Source organism: Perognathus longimembris, chromosome 5 (assembly GCF_023159225.1).
Source record: "Perognathus longimembris pacificus isolate PPM17 chromosome 5, ASM2315922v1, whole genome shotgun sequence".
NCBI classification, from domain to species: Eukaryota; Metazoa; Chordata; class Mammalia; order Rodentia; family Heteromyidae; genus Perognathus; species Perognathus longimembris.
The window spans coordinates 28,652,134-28,674,966 of NC_063165.1; positions in this window are offsets into that span (position 1 = coordinate 28,652,134).

A 22,833-nucleotide genomic window follows, 5' to 3' on the forward strand; every position below is an offset into this window, starting at 1 on the left:
CAGCAACAAAATAGAGAAAAGAGGGAAAAAAAGAAAAGAACCAAAAGCTACTCATTAAAACAACAACAAAAACTCTTGTTCGCATTTCTTGGAGTAAATTTTGAAAAGTATCATTTTATATTCTCACATGCACATACCTATTGAGCCTTTGTGATCCTCTCCTCAGAACATCCTCCTTTGGCTTCACTGTGTCAGTGTTTAGAGTCCTATTGAGCTTATCATGTCCAAGAGTAATTTTTTGTCTTTTACTGTCCTTAGTGTTTACTTGTAGATTTATAGGCACATTCTAATGATTAAAAATGAAGCAATCCATGCAACCTATTTTTTTTGGGGGGGAGGGAAATCTGGCTCACTTACCTTAATATAATTTTTCAAGTCTTTCCAATTAATTATAAATAGGTCAATGTCATTTTTTCTTATAGGCACATAGAATTTCATTTTACATATATATGTATACATATATGTATATTTTTATGTATACGTGTGTGTGTGTGTGTGTGTGTGTGTGTGTCATTTTCTTGATCCATTTGTATACTAAGGAGTATCTGGTTCACTCTCTATCTTGGCTATGGTAAACAATGCCGCAATGAATATGGTTTTCCCAGTGGCATTAAGGAAGAGTGGGATTGCTGGATCACTGGAAAGCTCTATGTATAGTATTTTTTTCTGAATAATTATTTATTGACAAAGTGATGTACAGAGGGGTTACACTTTCATACATAAGGCAGTGGGTATATTTCTTGTAGAATTTATTACCTCCTCCCTCATATAGATCTCTAATTTTCTAGGCAATTTATCTTGTTAGCTAAGTCCTTTGAAATGCAGAAACTCTTCAATTCGATAGAATCACATTTACCCAGTCTTTCTCTGATTTGCTGTGATTCTAGGCCTTTAGTTAGAGAAGCACTTTCTTACTAAGAATATTTTAAATCACATGTTTGTCAATGCACATTCCTCTGAGTTTTCAAAAACTGAGCACATCCTAATAGTAAACTTTTAGCTCAAGAAATAAAATATTCTAGTACTATGTTGAAGAGGAGGGGAGAGAGCAGAAATCCCTGTCTTGCTCCTGATTTTAAAGGGAATGGCTTTAGCTTTTCACCGTTTAAAATTATGCTAGCTGTTGGTTTGTCATAAACTGCCTTTATTATATTCAGGAGTGTTCCCTGGAATCCCAATTTTTCCAGGGCTTTTATCATAATTGGGTGCTGGATTTTATCAAACAACTTTTCCGCATCTAGAGATATAACCATGTGGTTCTTTACCTTTCTCTGGTTGATGTGGTGCATTACAATAGTTAACTTGTGTATATTGAACCAACTTGCATCCCTGGGATGAATCCAGTTTGATCATGGTGAATGATTTTTTGATGACCTGTTGAAGTCGGTTGGCCAGAATATTGTTGGATTTTTTTGTTTGTTTTGTTTTATTTTTAATTTTTATTGTCAAACTGATGTACGGAGAGGATACAGTTTCATATATTAGGCATTGGATACATTTCTTGTACTGTTTGTTACTCCTACCTCATTCCCCACTCCTCCTCCTCCTTTCCCTTTCCCACCTTGAATTGTTAAGTTCATTTACACCAAACAGTTTTGCAAGTATTGCTTTTGTAGTTGTTTGTCTTTTTATCCTGTGTCTCTCAATTTTGGTATTCCCTTTCACTTTCCTAGTTCTAGTACCAGTATATACAGTTTCCAATGTACTCAGAGAAGATACAGTGATAGTGCAGGTACAACCACAGGAAGGGGATACAATAGGATCATCAACGATAGAAGCTAAAGTTTCACACCGTATGTTGAAAGTAATTACAGCAGTGATACAACAGGCGTTTCCATAACATGGAGTTCATTTCTTTTAGCATCTTATGTGTTTATAAGGGTATAACTACTGGGCGCTTGTGATCCTCTGCTATGACTAGCCTAAACCTGTGCTAATTATTCCCTATGAGGGAGATAATAGAGGCCATGTTTCTTTGGGTCTGGCTCACTTCACTTAGTATAATTTTTTCCAAGTCCTTCCATTTTCTTATGAATGGGGCAATGTCATTCTTTCTGAGAGAGGTATAAAATTCCATTGTGTATATGTACCACATTTTCCTGATCCGTTCGTCTATTGAGGGGCATCTGGGCTGGTTCCATATTCTAGCTATGACAAATTATGCTGCGATGAACACTGTTGTGCTGGTGACGTTAGTGTGTTCTTGTTTGTGGTCTTTTGGGTAAAAGTGGGGCTGCTGAGTCATAGGGGAGCTCTATGTTTAGCCTTCTGAGGAATCTCCATACCACTTTCCAAAGTTGCTGAACCAGTTTACATTCGGGTTCCATTTTGATTGGCCAGAATTTTGTTGAGAATTTTTGCATCAATATTCATCAGGGAAATCAGTTTCTACTTCTCTTTTCATGATGAGTCACAGCCCGGTTTAGGGATGAGGGTTATACTGGCTTCATAGAATGTGTTTGGTAGTGAACTTTCTCTTTCAATTTCATTGAATAGTTTGAGAAATATTGGTGTGAGTTCTGTTTTGAAGACCTTGTAGAAATCTGCGGTGAATCCATCTGGACCTGGGCTTTTCTTGGATAGGACATCACTTATTGCCATTTCTATTTCAATGCTGTTAGCCAGAGCAATTAGGCAAGAAGAAAATATAAAGGGATCCAAATAGGAAAAGATGAAGTTAAACTATCTCTCTTCACAGGTGACATGATCCCCCCATAGATTCCCACTCCCCATAGATTCCACTCCCAAGCTACTAGAGCTGATCCAAAACTTTGGCAAAGTTGCAGGACGTAAAATAAACCTTCAAAAATCAATGGCCTTTTCTATATGCTAATGACCTGAAGCCCAGGCTGAAATCAGGAAAGCAACTCCTTTTGCAATAGCCTCAAAAAACATAAAATACCTAGGAATAACCTTAACCAAAGAAGTGAAGGAACTCCATGATGAGAACTTTAAAAACTTGAAAAACAAAATAAAGTCAGAACTAAGGAAATGGAAAAACCTCCCATGCTCCTGAATTGGGAGGATTAATATAATCAAAATGGCAATATTGCCAAAGACTATCTACAAATTCAATGCAATACCCATTAATATCCCAACACCATTTTTTTAATGAAATAGAGGAAGCAATTGAGAAATTCATATGGAACATTAAAAGATCCAGAATAGCAAAAACAATCCTAAGCAGAAAGAACACTGCTGAAAGAATTACAATACCCAACTTCAAGCTGTAGCATAAAGGTAAAGTAATAAAAACAGCTTGGTATTGGCACCAGGCCTGAAGACGAATGGAACAGAATTGAAGACCCAGAAATGAACCCACAGAACTATGCCTACTTAATCTTTGATAAAGGAGCTAAAAAATTTCCTGGAAGAAATGTAGCTTCTTTAACAAATGGTGTTGGCAAACTGGTTCAACACATGCAACAAACTAAAACAAGATCCTTATATATCACCCTGCACCAAAATCAATTGCAAATGGATCAAAGACCTAGAAATCAACACACATACCCTGAAAACACTAAAGGAAGGAGTAGGAGAAACACTTGGGTTCCTTGGCACATGATGGAATTTCCTTACCAAAGACCCACAAATGCTACAAATCAAAGAAAGGATGGAAAAATGAGACTGCATCAAACTGCAGAGCTTCTGTAGGGCAAAGGACATAGCTCCTAAGATAAACAGAAAGCCCACAGATTGGGAAAAGATCTTTACTGGCCATACAATGGACAATGGCCTCATATCTAAAATATATGCAGAACTAAAAAATTACATTCCTCGAGAACAAAACCGCAAAGAACCAACAGCCCCCTCATCAAGTGGGCTAACGACTTAAAAAGATACTTGTCTGATGAGGACATGAGAATGGCCAAGAGAGATATGAAAAAGTGCTCTACATCACTGGCCCTAAAAGAAATGCAAATCAAAACAACATTAAGATTCTAACTCACTCCAGTAAGAATGTCCTATATCAAGAAAACTAACAATAGTAAATGTTGGAGGGGATGTGGCCAAAAGGGAACCCTACTTCATTGTTGGTGGAAATGTAAACTGGTTCAGCCACTCTGGAAAGTGGTATTGAGATTCCTCAGAATGCTAAACATAGAGCTCCCCTATGACCCAGCAGCCCCACTTTTGGGTATCTATCCAAAAGACCACAAACAAGAACACAATAAAGCCACCAGCACAACAATGTTCATTGCAGCACAATTTGTCATAGCTAAAATATGGAACCAACCCAGATGCCCCTCAATAGATGAATGGATCAGGAAAATGTGGTATATATACACAATGGAATTTTATGCCTCTCTTAGAAAGAATGACATTGCCCCATTAATAAGGAAATGGAAGGACTTGGAAAAAAATTATTACACTAAGTGAAGTGAGCCAGACCCAAAGAAACATGGACTCTATGGTCTCCCTCATAGGGAATAACTAGCACAGGTTTAGGCTAGTCACAGCAGTGGATCAGAAGAGCCTAATAACTATGCCCCTATGAATGTATAAGATAATTCTAAGTGAAATGAACTCCATGTAATAGAATGAGTGATATATCAGTTTTGTAATTACTTTCAACATGCCATAGGAAACTGTAGCTTCTATTGTTGATGATCCTCTTGTATCCCCTTCCTGTGGTTGTACCTGCACTATCACTGTATCTTATCTGAGTACATTGGAAACTGTATATACTGGTACTAGAACTAGGAAAGTAAAAGGGAATACCAAAATTGAGAGACACAGGATAAAAAGACAAACGACTACAAAAGCAATACTTGCAAAACTGTTTGGTGTAAACCAACAACTCATGTGGGGAGAGGCAAAGGAGGAGGAGGAGGGATTAGTGAGGGAGGAGGTAACAAACAGTACAAGAAATGTATCCAATGCCTAATGTAGGAAACTGTATCCTCTCTGTACATCACTTTGACAATAAATAAGAATAAAAATAAATAACAAAAAGAAAAAAAACATTAAGTATAATTTGAAAAAAGAAGAAAAATTTGGTGAATATGATTCGTAAATACAATGGAAATCCATAAGGTATAAAAATGAAAAACATTTATCACTTGCAGCAAGAGAACCTGGATATAGCTTTGAAGACCAAGTTAAAAAAATCAGACATAGAAAGATAAACTCCAGATGATTTTTCTCCTAAGGGAAATTGATCTATGGGCTGAAAATAGAAGAGCAGTTAATTGAGACTAGGAGGAATGGGAACAGAGGTTTGTTGATGGGCACATTGTGCTATTTTTGCTATGTGTAATTATTTCTGATATTCTGTTGTAGAGAAAGCTAAACATAACTAAGAGGGATGCCTTACATATTTCAAAGTATATGGAAAAGCAACTTTTGAATAGACTCACCATAGAGAAATAGTGATGACTCAGAGAATCACAATGTAAGTATTAGCAAATATTATGTGCTTGATCCAGAAAATAGTAATCTAAAAAATGGCTTCTATTTTCCTTCAGCTATTGTCTTCTATACCACTTATTCTGATGAAGAACAAGATTATATTTTGTCTCTGAAATTTATACAACTGAGACTACATGGTATGCATCCTAGTATCTAGGTTATTTTGCTCAACATTACATTTCTGATGCAAATCGCATTTTCAAGGAATATCTATGGCACAGTAATTCTTACTGCTTTGCAGTTTTATTGTATAAATGCATCTTAATTTATTTACCTTTATATGCTGAATAGGCTTTTAGACAGTTTCTGAGTTACAGCTATTGCAAATACTGCTAGAACTAATCTTGACATTACTTGCCATTAGAGAGCATGTGTACGCACTTCTATCAAGTATATGAGGAGATGCTATGTGGAAGAGTTGGCATATGTTCAACTTTAGATCAGCCTGATAACTTTCTGATAAAGAATTGTAGCAATTTACATAACCATGTTCCACTATTATGCTCTCCGTGAAGCTATGTAATTAGTCATACTATTTTTTAAGATTTTAGTTAGTCCTATATGTACCTAATGATTTTCATGTGGGAGTTTTAATTTAAATTTCCTTTATCACTGAAAAATAGCATTACATTCACTATGGATTCTCTATTTAGTATATATATTTTTATGTTAATTTGAATGTGCAAATCTTGTGCCTACTTTTCATTGATTTTCCTTCTTTGGACAAAGTAATTTGAAATATTAATAAGTAACAATTTCATTCGCATTTAGATTTAAACTTAAATAACTCATGATATTTACTAAGATTCTAGTGAAAATAATAGTTTACTGCTGGGCTAGATTCACCTCCCCTGGTGCAGGGATGCTAAGCTTACTCCCTTATTAGTGCTCCTCTTTTCACCCTCTCCCCTGGGCGCCCGACCAGCTGGCGGCCAAGGTGGAGCGAAGTGACACGGGCAAGCCTAAAGTGCACACAGCTGAATGAGATCCCATTTTCCTCCCTCCTTACCCAACAAAGAACCCAGGCACAGACGGATCTCGGAGACGCTTCGGAGAGCAATCTGGTTTAATCGGGAGGGGCTTACAGTAATATAATGATGATGATGAGGATTGAGCAGGAGCTGGCAATAGGCTGGCAAGCTTGTCCGTCCAAGAGCAGCTCCCAAGGACCTCCCTCATGGGCTAACGTCACTTCCCATAGTACCACCCTCTGGGCAAAGCCCCCAAAAAGGGAGCATATGTGCTCCCTGGCACAAGGTGGAGGATGGTCTCAAAGCTATCCCTTCTGGTTCAGGACCCAGAAGGAGATAGGTGTGGCTCACTTCCACACTGCCCCAGGGCTGGGGGAAGGGCAGCATCTCGTGAGCGCTCTCATTGCCCTTCCCTCCTTAAGGCCAAGATGAATCCCCAACATCTATCCCTTTTATTTATTTTTCTTTGAACAGCAGAAGGCCATGTCTTAGGTTGCCCCCCCATGGGGGGTCTTACCCATCTTCAGCTAACGCAGTAGCACTTCAGGCCAACCTGCCTGCCGGGCCGGCCAGCCCGATGAGAGGACTCGGGGAGTGTGGGATTGGCACTTGAAAGAAAGCCCTGTTAATTTTTTCTCATGCCAGCAGACCTCAGTGAGCAGTGGGTCCTAATGGGTGTGTGACCAATCTCATGGGGTTGCTAAATGGCTAAAGCCCAAAGGCCACTTGTTGTCTTGACAGCTCTGGCTTTTCGCTCACAACATAAGAGACCAATTTGTCTAGCACAGGGCAATGCAAACATAATGCAAATGGAAGCATCAAGCAGACTTGAGCATAAGCAATCATAACACAAGGCAAATGCAACATGAGCAACTGTAACACATGAGCATTTATAACACAGGCACAATGCAATGGAGGGTCTCTTATCTGGCTCAGTCTATAGGAGATAGAGGAGTCCTGGTCCATTTCGGTGTCACTCAAGGTAGTGCAGATGGCTCTCCTTTCCCTCAATGGTGAGGTAGAGGCAGGTTCAGGTCCTGGCGATTTGGCAGCCAGGGTGCTGGTAACTTAACGATTGAAGTTAGTAAACACTTTATAGTAAACATTGCAGCATGGTACCAATCCCTTGCTTATTGTAAACATTTATCATAGAACATTACGGTGTCAAAATCCTTTAGCGCCTATTTCCCTCCAATGGGGGCCCCTAAGATAAGCAGCAAGGGGAGGGCAAAGGAAGGAACAACAGTGTGCAAAATTTCCCTTTAGTTCTTGTGCAATACTGTGGGTCACGCTGCCACGGCAAACATTACACCAGAAGGCGCCAGGCAAGGTGCAGGGAAGAAACAAGGCTGACACTGGGTCCATCGCTGGTACAGGCAGGCTTTCCCGTTTCTCCATGGAAAAATCCACCATGGTCTTTGTTTTCCTGAAGATAAAACAAGGAGAGACATCTCTCAAGGGCAGGTGCCCTTCGGTGGTTATTCAGATGAGCAATATTTTAAGTCTCTAGCTGGTATCCAGATTGGATTCAGTTCCCCAGTTGGGAAAACACATGCAAAGCCCCTTCCCGCACTGATAAGTGGGTCCGGGCCTCGCCATGCTCCTGTAAGGGGGTCCTTCCAACGAACTTCCACCTTTAAGTAAGGTGTTTGGCTTGACCAATGTCTCTAGAAAGCCCACAGAGGTTGGTCCTTAGAGAAATTTAAAATATTCAGTGTAAACATCGCTGTCCTCAGCTGGTCATGGGGGCTTCCCCCCTTTTTTGTTTTAATAATTGATCCTTCAGGGTCTTATTATGCCTCTCAATTATGGCCTGACCCTTTGGGTTGTATGGTATTCCAGTGGTATGTTTAATATTCCACGTTTGGAAAAAGGCCTGTAAAGGCTTGCTGATGAAATAAGGTCCATTATATGTCTTTACCTGTAATGGGAGCCCTAGGATAGCAAAACATTGTAGGAAGTGGCTCTCAGCATGCCGTGCTCTTTCCCCCGAATGTGCCGTGGCCCAGCACGCATATGAATGAGTATCTATGAACATAAATATATATTTCAACCTTCCAAAAGGAGCGTAGTGGGTTACATCAGTTTGCCAGATAACATTAGGCTTTAGGCCTCTGGGGGTGATCCCCGGAGATCGCAGAGGAGGGACTTGCAGAAAGGGCATACATGACTTGCAAGTCCTTATAATCTTTTTAAAGTCTTTTAAAAGAATTGAAGGAAATCTCTGATGTAACCCTCTCCAGTTTAAGTGTGTACGCTCATGAAGTCCCTGGGCCATTTGAAGGTTTTGAGGTTGTACAATAACCATAGCTACAATAGTCCCATTAGTGGCCAGCTGGTCAGCCATATGATTACCTTGTGCCAGGTCCCCAGGGAGTCCTTGGTGTCCATGAAAGTGCTGTAAGAATATAGGCTCAGCCCCTCTTTTAATAGAGACCTGACTTCGATCATCAGAGGGGTGATTGGGTTTTCATCTAATTTAATATATGAGGACACCAGGTTTGGTAGCAAATTAACCACATACAAACTGTCAGAAAACAGGTTCATTGGCTGTTTAACATGGGTTAGTGCCAGGGCGACTGTGTACAGTTCCTTAAACTGTGCAGATCCAGTAACTGCCTCAAAGTAATGGGTGTTTCCTTTCCCATCAGCAGGAGGGGAGGCGGAGCATACCACCACGGCAGACCCCGCTCTTCCCCCATCTGTAAAAACATTGGCAGCCTTGACAAGAGGCCTGGTAGAGAAAAGTACAGGAGGGGTCCATTGTAGCCTGGAAAATGAGGTCACCCACCACGAGGTGCCATAATGGCAATCTAACTTTCCCATAAAACCCTCCAGGGAACTGGACACCCGGGCATTATTCCTTCTGACCCATTCAAAATCTGACAGCCGGTAGGGAATGGTTAGCACATCGGGATCTCGCCCATAATGTCTCAGGGAAGTATCCCTGCCCTTGATTATCAAGTCAGCTAGCTGGTCTAGCTGGGAATAAACCCTGGCAACTCCTCCCACTGATGCATGCACCCATTGAAGAGGCTCGCCTGACTGGGTAATATCGGCTGAGGAAAGCTCAGACCTGGGGAGGATCCAAAGGCAAAGTGGGCACTCAGGCTTGTAGTGGGCCAACCGTGCCATATTTAGGGCCATTTGAATTTTCTGGAATGTTTCTTGAAGTGATGGAGTTATTGTAATAGCATCATTGGGTGCTTTGCCCTTTAAGGAGTCATGGAGTGGAAGCAGCTCCTTTGTAGGCAGGTGAAGCCAGGGTCTTAACCAGTTAATCTCACCCAACAGACTTTTCATCTCCACCAGAGTATAAGATGACTGGAAAGATAACTGGGGTTTAAGGGGGCACACAGAGTCTAGTTTAAGTTCTGCCACCAAGATCTTAAAGGGGTATACTTTCTGAATCTTGTCACTGGCTATATGCAGTCCTCCTCTTTGTAGGAGTGTTTGTAGCTTGCTATAGGCAGCGTCTAGCACTTGGACATCTGCTGCTCCAATAATGATGTCATCCATATAGACATATAAAATAATATCTGACTGGCTCCTAAGAGGTTGAAGAACTTGTGACACATAATGTTGGCAGAAGGCAGGATTATTAACCATGCCCTGAGGTAAGACTACCCACTCATACCTCTGGTCTGGCCCCTGGTAGTTAACCAAGGGCATGGAGAAAGCAAACTTTTCACAGTCCTGTGGGTCAAGGAGGATGGGAAAGAAACAATCCTTGATGTCAATTATAATGATATTCTGATCCCGAGGAATGAGGGGATCCATAGCAGCCCCCCTAAAGGGGTGTCGGCGGGGATTATCCACTCATTAATTTTTCTTAGGTCCTGTACCATCCTCCATTTACCTGAGGCCTTTTGTACAACAAATACAGGGCTGTTCCAAGGGCTCAGCGAAGGTCTAATATGCCCTAGGGACAGTTGTTCTCATATTATTTCCTTTAATCTTTCTAGCTTGTTTGAGGGAAGTGGCCACTGTTCCACCCACACCGGGGGACCCGAAAGCCATTGAATGGCAGGGACGGTAGGAACAGTGGCCCTTAGAATTGGGGGTGAGGCTCTGTAGAAGAAACAGGAGCCTCCTGCCCCGAGGCCTCAGAAGGAGGCAGTCTCTGATAGTCACTAGGGCCACCTGAGAGGCCCTGGCCTGTGATGATCGAGGTCTCAACTTTTCCCAAGATATCCCATCCTAGCAGGTTATATGGTAAGCCTGTAATGATCAGGGGATGCACTATTCCCTTACCACTGTTCATGTCATCCCAGGAAGCCAGTCCCTGGTTGTTTCACTCTCAGCTATGCCTCCCACCCCCAAGGTCTGGGGTCCAGGGATTAAGTCCCACCATGGAGGCATCCCCTCCTTCTTTAATATACTCTTATCTGCTCCTGTATCGATTAAGAATCTGAACCTCTTTCTAGATATAATAATTTCTGTCTTTAGCCTCATTTTTGGGACAATTGGGACTGCCCAGAGTGCCTCAGGCTGGTCATTAGGCCCATCACTGGGCTGATCACTGGACTGATCACCTCCTTTGGGTGACGGGGCTGAAGGGCGCCTCACTACTAGTTTAAAGGCCTCCCCTTAGCATCAAATCTGGACTTACAATCCTTTCACCAATGAAATCCCTTTTTGCAGTTGGGGCAAGGTTTTGTGGGTAGCTCCTTGGTCTAGCCTGGGGGCTGTCCTCTCGAGGCACCAGATCTTACAAGACCAGAAGGACACTCCCTCTTGAAGTGGCCCCGGCCACCACATTGGTAACAGCGCTCCCTGCTTACCTCACTGGTGGGGGCAGGGGCAGGCTCCTCAGTAAGCAGAGTGGTCAGTGGCTGCGCCTGGCAGGCTCGTGCGCTGATGTCCCGACAATCATAAATCCAGCTGTCCACAGATCTCTCCTTTACTCCTGCACAAGCCAATCTGCATTCTGATGTCATCCCTTCCCACACCAGGGTCCTTAGAAATTGATTTACCTGGCACCCAGGAAACTGCCCATGGAGATTGTCCCTCACTCGAACGAAGGCAGCAAGACTCTCATTGGTCCCTTGGGTAGCTTTTACTGCCAGGGTCTTTAGGGACCCCTCTCCCAAGCCATGCTATGCGGCCAGTCCCACAGCCTGTATCTGTTCCCAGTAGGGGGCAGGGAAGGCAGCCCATTGTGGGCGGGTGGATCCAAACAGCATGCCAAAGGTAATGGGGACTGGCGGATCGCGGTGGCCTGATTTCTCTCCACCTGAGCATAGCACTCATATCTGAAAAGGGAACACCACTCCTCATACATTGTTCTATCAAGCAGTGACCAGGCCAGACTTCTCCACTCCTGAGCGGTAGAAAACCTGTGGGCCACGCCCTCCAGTAGGCTCTCCCAGCAGTGGGTGTTCAGTCCCCCTCCCTCAAGGACTATTCTCCTGAATTCTCTGAAATCTTGTATCTCCTGGGGCCGCCACAAGGCTGAGATGGCTACCAGGTTGAGATTTGCTGAGTGGTCTGCGCTCGGTGAATGCGTGCTGCTGCAGCCACTGGGCTGCTGCTGCTGCCACTCAGCAGGGCTCCTTAGATCTGCATATGCATAGAGCCAAGCCGAGTGTCCAGCAGGGGCTGCTGCACACATTGTTCTCCCACCAAGGTCTGCGGCCTTCTGCGGCGCCTGCCGCCACTCTGGGCCCCACGTACCCAGAACCCAGCACTCAGAGCCGCCGTTGCTAGCAAGTCGGGACTTTAAAAGTCCCCAGTGGGGGGTGAGGCCTGGACCAGACTGCTGCCGCCGCCCCGCCTGGCACCAGGACATGCGCAAAGCTGTGCACCGCCTAGGGCTCGCATTCTCACCCATCCCCAAGTTTTGGAGGATGAACCTCAGTATTTTAAGAGGAGAATTATTCCACCTGTTCTGACTCTGTCCCATCTTCATTTCTGACCTGATGGGAGAACCACGTGTCCCGGAGACTCCACTCCAATTCCCTTAGGGTTTGCTGGTAGCTGCCGGACTCCCTCCTGTGGGCTCTGGGCCCCACGTTCGGGTGCCAATTGCCGGGCTAGATTCACCTCCCCTGGTGCAGGGATGCTAAGCTTACTCCCTTATCAGTGCTCCCCTTTTCACCCTCTCCCTGTGCCCGACCCGCGGGCAGCCAAGGTGGAGTGAAGGGACACAGGCAAGCCTAAAGTGCATGCAGCTGAACAAGATCCCCTTTTCCTCTCTCCTTACCCAACAAAGAAGCCAGGTGCAGATGGATCTTGGAGACGCTTCGGAGAGCAATCCGGTTTAATCGGGAGGGGCTTACAGTAATATAATGATGATGATGAGGATTGAGCAGGAGCTGACGATAGGGTGGCAAGCTTGTCGGTCCAAGAGCAGCTCCCTAGGACCTCCCTCATGGGCTAACGTCACTTCCCATAGTACCGCCCTCTGGGCAAAGCCCGCAAAAAGGGAGCACATGTGCTCTCTGGAGCAAGGTGGGGGATGGTCTCAAAGCTATCCCTTCTGGTTCTGGACCCAGAAGGAGATAGGTGTGGCTCACTTCCACACTGCCCCAGGGCTGGGGGAAGGGCGGTGTCTCATGAGCCCTCTCATCGCCCTTTCCCCCTTAAGGCCAAGATGAATCCCCAACAGCTTATTATTTGAAGGTGAAGATAAGAAGACTATTATGGATCAGTGAAAAAGTATGATGTGAAAATTGATCTCATACACACACACACACACACACACACACACACACACACAGTTTGCCTCAAGGAATAGATCATTTTCATTTAGATTTAACTTTATATACTGTGAAAGCAAACCAAAAAAGATAATAAGCCAATACATTGGAAGTATATTTTTGTTTGTGTGGTACTAAATATTGCATTGCTTCTAAGATTACAGTGATTAATAAAACATATTTGTTTTCTTTTATGGAATTTGTAACGCATTTATTTTGTAAGTCTGATTCAACGTTGACAATCTAAAATTTTTCCTTTTCTGTTTTTCATTTTCAATTTAATTTTATTGTCAAGGTGGTGTGCAAAGGTGTTACAGTTACTTATGTAAGGTAGTGAGTACATTTCTTTTTATACTTGTTACCTCCTCTCTCATTTTCTCCCACCTTCCCTCCTCACACACCCCCAGTTAAACAGCTAATTTCCAACATATTGTCTTGTGAATATCACTATTCATTTCCAACATAGTGACTAATGAGTCTATCTGTTCATAGGTTCACCGTCTGTTCACCATTTTTGTGTTTCCCTTTCCCTTCTCCTTCCCAAAGCAGATAAACTTATATACTAGAAAAGGGTACTGAAATCAGAAACAGCGACAACAGGAAATCATGAGTTGGTTTGTTAGTGATCGATTTTTGAATGCTATCCTACCAAGAATTTATCCAGGTACATTTCCTCACAGGATGGATGAAACGTAGAGTGTCAGAGACGCATGTGCTAGAGGCGTCTTTCACATGTGCTAGCAGCGCGCAAAAAGGAACGAAATCATCAGGAGATGCTTTACTGGACTGAATTTTTTCTAGACTGAGATATTATAAAAACTTGAGCTAGAATTCCCTGAGTCTTTCTAGCCTCTTCTATGGAGATGCATTCACTTACTAATACAGGACTTATATCATTGCCATTCTCTGAAATATGACATGGACTAAAGGGCCTCATTAGAACTGAACACAGGCCATTAAATCTCTAAAACTGTGTCATTTTGCTACAGTAATGGAAAGTTAACTAATACATACCCATTCTTTCTCTCTCTCCCTTTTCCTCTCTCCCTCTCCACTTCCCTCTCTCGCATCTGTATTCTCTCTCTTTTTTCTCTTTCTCTCTCTCGCACTCTCTCTCTCACACACAGACACGCACACACACAATAATTTAAAATGTCTTGTGATAGAGAGTACACACACAAGAATAAAACAAACCCCTGTGACAGAGTGTTTTGTCAGACACAAAACTCACAACAGCCTCTAGGTAACAGTCAGTGAAAAATAAAAAGATCTAAACTATAGCTCAAGAAGTAAAAACTACCAACAAATGTACCAGCAACATTGTTGCCACATGGACTTTGGTAGAAACACTTCTCTGCCTGAAACCTTGATTGCATCCATATTGGAAATTGTAAAGTTGATCAAATAATTTATGCACAGCCTTCTAACTCACTATGATATAGTGAATGTGTGTTGTTTTAAGGAGAAATCAGGATGCTATTGCATAGCAATAGAAGACCAAACAACTTTTAAATTGTATTTTGTGTTATAATATCATCTATCATGCTCATTATATTATGCGTAATTTATCCACATTGCACACCTGTGAACACATGAAAGGATTTCATATAATTGACTTTAGACAGGATCAATATATTTAGTTGTTCTATTTATAATTATCTGACAGATATTTTAAAGAATGCTTGCTGTACCACTTGCTTAATCTACTTGGAACAGAAGAACCTAAACTACCCAAGGTATTCATAGAGTTCAATTTGCAGGGCATTTTCCATTAGGACATTACTTCAAAAGACATTTGTTATGAAGTCATCCTATGAAAAATGTTTCTATTTACACTATTTCAAAGTGCAATGAACAAGACATATGTCCAAATGGCATGCAACTTACTTCAAATCAATACAATCTCTTTCTTTTAGTGTGTCTTAAATATTTTTTTCAATAGTAATTAAGTCCTGCCACTGCCTTACAGATTAGCTCATACACATAGATTTTTGGTAGATTAGATGGCAATTGACATAAAGTATGCCTTACAAAAATACATAACATTCTCAGGTTTTCAACATGCACTCACAAACAAATAAGTAATTTTTGATTAAGAAATTACACAAAACCATGCACCAGTGGCTAGACCTGTAATTCTAGCTACTCAGGAAGCTGACATCTGAGGTAATGGTTCCAATCCAATGGGCAAGCAAATCCATGAAACTGTAATATCCAATTAACCAGCAACAAAAATCTGGAAATGGAGCTGTGATCCAAGCAGTGGAGTGCTAGACTTGGGTGCAAAACTCAAAGAAAATGCCCAGATCCCAAGACTAGCACAAAAATAAATAAATAAATTGAACATACTGTATTGCAGTATAAAATGCTAAACTTCCTGATACTTGTTGCTCAGCCTCTTGACTAACAGAAAGACGTTATTAAGCTTAATGCCTTAAGGTCACTTCAGAGTATATATGTTGAATTTACTCACATTGATTTATCTTTAGTTTTCCCCATGTTATTCAATAATAATTTATTGTAGCAGAATAAACTGCTTCACAAAGGTATTATACAAGGCAAAATATCTTAAAGAAATGTAAATATTTCAATTTCAATGAATTATGTTCAAATGTAAATATTTCAATCTCAACAACACTAATAACACTATAATAGTTTATTTAGAATTGGTAGTTGGTAAGAAAACATTTCCTCAGTGAGCCAAAATACTATTATAGTAATTTTTTACAAATATCTATTAATTAACAATATGTTAAATAGGCAGTTTTCTACATAAAGAATAAAATCACAAGATTTGCCAATAATCATGGTAAATTTGCATTTAGTAATGTTGGTGGAGTATACTGACCCAGTGTTCTGGTATTCTAAATGACATCATGAATCATGATTTTCGCCTTTTGTGATTAGGTATTATGTTTCTCCTTTATTCCTTCATAGTGCTATTCACAAATGTAATATCAACATTTACATGAATAAATTTGGCTATTGATCATTATCTGTATGCCAATCCCTTGGGCAACATGTCACTTTTTAAATTTGTGCTTCTTTTGATTAGTAGATGTTGAAATGGTTATTTTCTTTAGAGATTGAGAGACATAGTCCCTATTTTTCTATATTAAATAGAAATCTTTTATTGTTTGTTTTATTTTGTTGTTTGTTTTTGGTATATGTGATCAAAAGTAATTATAACTTTTTTAAACTTAGAATTTAGTGGAATTATGAATATTTTACTACATTTCTGAAGGAGTTTGAAATTATCACAGAGAATAATTAACAAATCAACCTGTAAGTCAGGACTGAATCTAAAACATTATATTGTATTATAAGATACTAATCTTTTATCTGTGATTATATAATACAAATTCATATAGTATGAAACTGCATAAATCAAAACCTAATAAATTTTCAGTTTCATCCATTATTATAGTCAAATTATACCACTGTAGTTTCTATTTCTGAAACAGCAAGTAACATTTGTAAAGTGAAAACCAAAAATCACATGGGAAAAATACCTGATTCAATATCCTAGAAATACTAAATACTCACTTTAAGTCTAGGTATGACTAAATATTTTTAGATTTGAACTGTATTCTGGGTAATTGTCTAATAATAACCTCTGTTAAATTATAGGATGCTTTTACTCTATTTAACAGGGAACACAGACGCCCCAAACTCTAATATTATCATCACTCATGATAATGAGCAACACAAACCATTCTATTAACAATGTAAAAGCAATAAAAGTCAAAGTAAAGAAGTATGCAATATTCTGGTCTCAAAGAACAAAGGACAAAAGTAATGATAATACCTCTTTATGTTTGCAGTCCATTACATCATGCATGACAAATGGTTCTGTAATTGTAAGCAGTGCTATTTTAACAGGTATAAGGGAAAACATTAGGAGAGGGGAAAGGTGTTTTGGTATTATTATGAAGAATGTTTCAAACAGATCAATTTGAAACAGCTATCAACAGGAAGATAGCAATTTTAGAATGCATTTGATATATGTCACATAAACCAAAGATTTCACTGTTTGATTAACCATCCAATTCATTATATCAGTGACTTCCATGTAATTGGAGTGCTGGATATAATTCATTTATTTTCCAACTATGTAATCATCAGAGTGAACATGGAATGGATAGTGCTTTCCTGCTAGACATTTTGAACAGTATACTGGAAAATAAGTTTGGAAATGCAAAGTGGGTAAATACACAAAACCTTTTTCCCATAGTGAATGTAAACAGACCAACAGTGCTTTACCCTGCAACACTTCTGTTCTTGTTTCAGTGCCTCTGTGAGATATACAAGTTTCAAGAACTGCAGAGAAGTGTTCCTAGGCCTGAAAATGCAGTGTATGGCTCAACTCTGACACTTTACTAAATGGACTTTCTGGAGAACAAGGGTGGAAGTGGTCAAAGGTGTTTATATGCATGTATAAATTCAAACTGGTTGAAATTGTTTAAGAAGAGGGGAGAGAGAATAAGAGAAGAAAAGAGGGATAAGGTTGTAGGTTGTTGGGAATACTGTATACACATATGAAAATGTTTACAATGACCCCCTATTTTTAAAACTAAGGTATACTAAAGATCTTAAAATTTAAGAACAACTTTAAATATATTTTACCATAAAGCAACATGGATATCTTGTAGGCCAGAAAAATGACACTGGATATGAAACTAGTGTGGGTATGTATCATACAAGCCCCATTTCTAAGTGGGGCTTCCTGGGAGGGAGGAGGTAATGAGCCTTACAAGGTCAAGAACCCTCTCACCATGCTGAATTGTGAAGTTGGTATCCAAAGTACGATTTTTTCTTTTGGCCTTGTGAGGCCTGAAAATGCTATTGAGTTAAAAGGAGGTATCAGTATAGCTTCTTTCCCATTCATTAGTTAGGGAATTAGTAGTATAAATTGAAATCTCATCTTGAATAATAGATTGCCATTAAAAAGTATGTCCTCATCCAAAGTTAGAGGTTTAATGAAAGGCTTGCATTCCATTACATAGGGGAAGTACATAGACCCCTGTGGCCAGCGAATATTGATATTTGAGGAAGATCTTCCTTACTATTAAGATTTTAATCTGTTTTCTTAAGATGTTCTCAGATAACTCCATCCACCTTAGATTCCTGCCCTCATTGTGGGTGTAGGATAAATGTTTAAATTCTGCATCATCTGAAGTAATTGAAATTCTTCTTGTTTTATCTTCTCTTTTTTGTTGGAAATAAAATAACTACTGTTATCAACACCAGTAGCAAGATCACCTGCCGCTATACATCACTTTTCTTTTGTTTGTTTGTTTGTTCCAAGTATATACAAGGGTCATAATTTATACAGAAGTGATTAAACGTGGTGTGAATCATTGGTCATCACTGGGGAATTGCATTGCAAATGAATATATCTTGCTCTTAGTTGTTCCAATTTCAGCTCCACAGTTTGAATGAGGAAAAGTAGTAGGCTCCCATGCAGTTGAATTCTCTCAAATTTGTTCTGCAGAACTTGACAAGTACTCTTCCTTGCTCAATGACCTTTGTGACTTTCTAAAAACCCAGATGCCCCTCAGTAGATGACTGGATCAAGAAAATACAGTACATATACACAATGGAATTCTATGTATCTATCAGAAAGAATGAAATTGCCTCATTTGTAAAGAAATGGAAAGATATGGAAAAAATACTAAATGAAGCGAGCCAGACCCAAAGAAACATAGACACAATAGTTTCCTTCATAGGGAATAATTAGTTCATGTCTGGGCTAATCCTAGTAGATCACAATAGCTCAACTATGTACATATGAACACATAAGATGATGCTAAGCAAAATGAACTGCAAGTCATGGAAACAAGTAGTTTATCATTGTTGTTATTTTCAACATACCACGTGAAATTATGTCCTTTTGCTCTTGTCTTTTTTTCTCATGATTTTACCCCTGATATAACTGTAACTAATTTTTGTACCCTGGATATTGTACCCTGGATTGAAACTAGGGAAGGGAAAGGGGATACCAAAACTGAGAGAAAAAGGATAAAGACAATCCATTCCAAAAGCAATACTTACAAAACCATTTGGTGTAAACCAACTGTACAACTCATGGGGTTGGGGAGAGAAATGAGCGGAGAAATGAGGGAGGAGGTAACAATTTGGATAAGAAATGTACTCATTGCCTTATGTATGAAACTGTAATGCCTCTGTACATCACTTTATCAGTAAAGAAATTAAAAATTAACAAAAAAACCTAAAGTAAAACATGGTCCAAATGTGGCTCAAGTGGTGGAGTATCTGCTGGGCAAACAAGGAGGCCCTGACTTCAAACCTCAATTCCAGAAAGGAAAAAGAAAAGCTCACAATTTGATATTGGCTAAAATATAAGCATATATACACACAATTCCTTTCTGAAGATCTGAAAGCATAAAGCAACTAAGACCCCATGAATGTAAAGGGGTACAGAGAGCAGTGTAAATCTCAAGGGACTTATTACCTTGTAGAGAGACTGATATGTCTGGAAAAGATAACTAGTAATATCAAATGTCATGTGCCACTAGCCATAAGGATCACAACCTCATGGGTCACAGAAGAAATAGTTATCCCCACCTGCTTTAAATGGTTCAAAGACTTTCTCTTATCTCTCTCCCCTCATCTGTTAAAGGGGCAGGCTGGGCCAATGACCAGGAAGTAAGTGGTCCTGGCGATTACATCCTATCTATGCATAAATTTGCACCTAACATGGGGACTGGGAAATTATTCATCCCACTCACCTATCCAGAGAAGGTTCAATTTTCTTTACCTTAATGTTCTTTGGAGCACTTACTACACCATCAGTTTGTAACAGATTATAATTAGCCATAAAAGTATTTTATATGCATGTATAAAAGTAGAAAAATAAAACATGTTTTAGTTGTTTAAAGAAAGGAGAGGGAGAACAAGAGAGACTGATAAAGGGGTGAGTTTGATGGGGTACATTGTATATAAAATATTTTTACAGAGCATAAAACATAATTGCATCACTGGAATGGTGAGTGGTATCAATCTAAATGTGTTGAAACCATACATTTTTAGAAAGTTATGTGTTAATATGATTTATATTCATATACAACTTGCTAATGTTCAGAAAAGTCTAATTAGTTACAGTATAGTTAAAGCATAAGGAATATTTTTCCCAGAGAACTTTGTTACAGAATCAGTAAAATAAGTTTATATTTTATTCTTCTTTAGGAGCATTAAAGTGGTCTGTATAGACTAGTAACTAGGGAAAATGCAGTAAGGATAATATTATATTTATAATTCAGTTATTAATTTGCCATGCACATTGTTTATGATTGGAGTATTTTAGGAGTATCTTCAGAGTTCATAAATATCTTTTAATTAGGTTTGCTGCAAACTTGAAAGTCTTTTCGTCTTTTAAAAATTAATTTTCTCCTTTCAAATAGAAACATGTGTTTTTGAATAACTAACAAGTTTATTAGTAAAATTCATCTCTAGGAAGAATCTACAAGCAGAATCTACATTTGAGTTTACTGTGTTTTACATTTATGTTACCAGATCTGTTCTATTATTTTGGAGATTCCTTCATTTGGTAGTGGGGAATGCAGTAAAAACCAATTCAGTGCATGTCCTACAAGATTAAGAAAAAGTAGGAAAGTTGGTGTCGGGCCTTATTACCCCCTGTGTAGTCCCCTTTCACCCTCGAGCATAAGCTGCCCGTCCCGCAGGCGGCAAAGCTGGAGTGAGGGCTAGGTGCAAGCCTTGGCATGTGTGGCTGCAAGACACCCCCCCCCCACACACACACACACACTCGCTAAGAATAAGGACGCAGAACACGCGGGCTGTCTCTGGAAAACTTCTGGGAAATCCACCGGTTTACTCAGGGGAGGGGTTTATATGACAGTAATAGCGGCAGGAAGGGGAGGGATCTGGAGTCACTAAGGATAGGCTGATCTGGGCTGTCCATCACAGTGTTGTCATGGAACTTTCCCCAGAGGCAAAGATCACAGCCCACAGGAACCGCTCCCTGGGCTCCAGCCAGCGCCATTTTGACACACACGTCTGTGCTTCGAGATGAGAGGCGGGGCTGGTTTGAGCCTCTTCCAGTTCCAACCCAGAAGGGGGTAGGAGTGGCTAACAGCCCGCAGCCCCAGGGCAGGAGAAAGGGGTGATCTCTCAGGACCTGCCAAGCCGATGCCCCAACAGTTGGGAGGGAAGGATGTGAATGTTCAACTAGGTGATGTTGACCAAGATGAAGAGGTGACATTGACTAAGAGGCATTGCATTCACAAATTGCTTTGTGGAATGGCAACTGCTTTGGACAGCTACTTAAAGATAATTTAAAATAAAGAAATCTAATAAATGGATTCTCTAAGTACTAACAAATAAAATATTACTTAATGTGTTAAAATAAGTTTACTAAATAACATTTTGGCAAACAATTGAGCTACAAAGATTTAATAACTCCATATTCTCAGAAAACAATCATTTTAGTAGAATTTCTCAGCACTAAATCCAAATCCATCAAGTATTGTAGTCTACATATAGAAATATTTCTGCTCTATGATATAGGATTTGTCTGCAAGGAGACACACGTTATGTCTTTGGTTTCCAGGGTCACAATGTTGAGAGGTGATAGGGTCTTTAAGAAATATTGAATCATGAGAAATTTGTCCTCAAGAATAAACTCATGTTTGCACCATGAGAATAGGGCAAGCATTATCATTGGACACTTTTTCACTTTAAAACATGTGTCCCTCTGCCATTTAACTCTGTTATTAGTTGCCAGAAGATGAGGTCCTAATTGGAAGCACAGAAGATGATAAAGAACATGCTTAGATCCTGAATAAAACTACTTTTTTGGTTCACAGTTGCATTCAAATTAAGTGGAAAGAGATTCAGAATGTTTTTCTGACTATGATGTAATTATGATACAATGATGACCTCGAAGTTAATACTTGAAAATTCGTTTCAAAGTGTCTGTCACTTTAAGCCTTATTGTGAAAGAATAATATATAAAACATATTATATTTGTTTTGGGCTTTCTTTCCTAAAATTAAACTATTTTGCTCTCATTTGTCTGTTATTTGGTAGCTCCATCATTGGCAGATCAAAGTTTATATCACTTAAATCACCCATCAGTATTATTTGAAGTGCAAATAAAATAAATTTTATGGAGTTGGTTGTTCACATTTTATGACTTCACTTCTCCTTCTCAAAGAGAGATGGAGCTGTCTTTGGAGCTAAGGATTATCAGGACTGGAGCAAGTTAAACTTCCAGTGACTAGAAAGTTTATGGAACTCCTGTCTATTACAATGACAGGTCCTCTCTAGCATATCCAGCCTCTCTTTATAAGGCAGCAGAAAATTTAAAGCCCTGTTCTGTGGAAGAATATGAAGGTGTTCCCATATGACTTTCCTTTATGTCCCCAGTCATACATAACTTCATCACTATTTCTTTGCTGAGCCATTCTAAGGATTCACATTAACACCCCAAAGATTGGGCTGATAGCCAGAGTAGTTAACTCACTCACAAAATTAATGGCGAAAGTAAAGTAAGCATCTCCACACAAAATAAAAACATTGAAAATATGCTAAAATCCTTTTCCTTTCTGAAAAAGAAGAAAACAGGAACTCACATTATACGTCTTGAGAATTGTTGCAGAATGAATCTGAAAAGCTTTCTGCCAAACAATTAATAAATTTTTCTCCAATATGGTAAGTACTTACCATGATAATTTGAAAGATGTATTTATGTATTTATTTGTTCA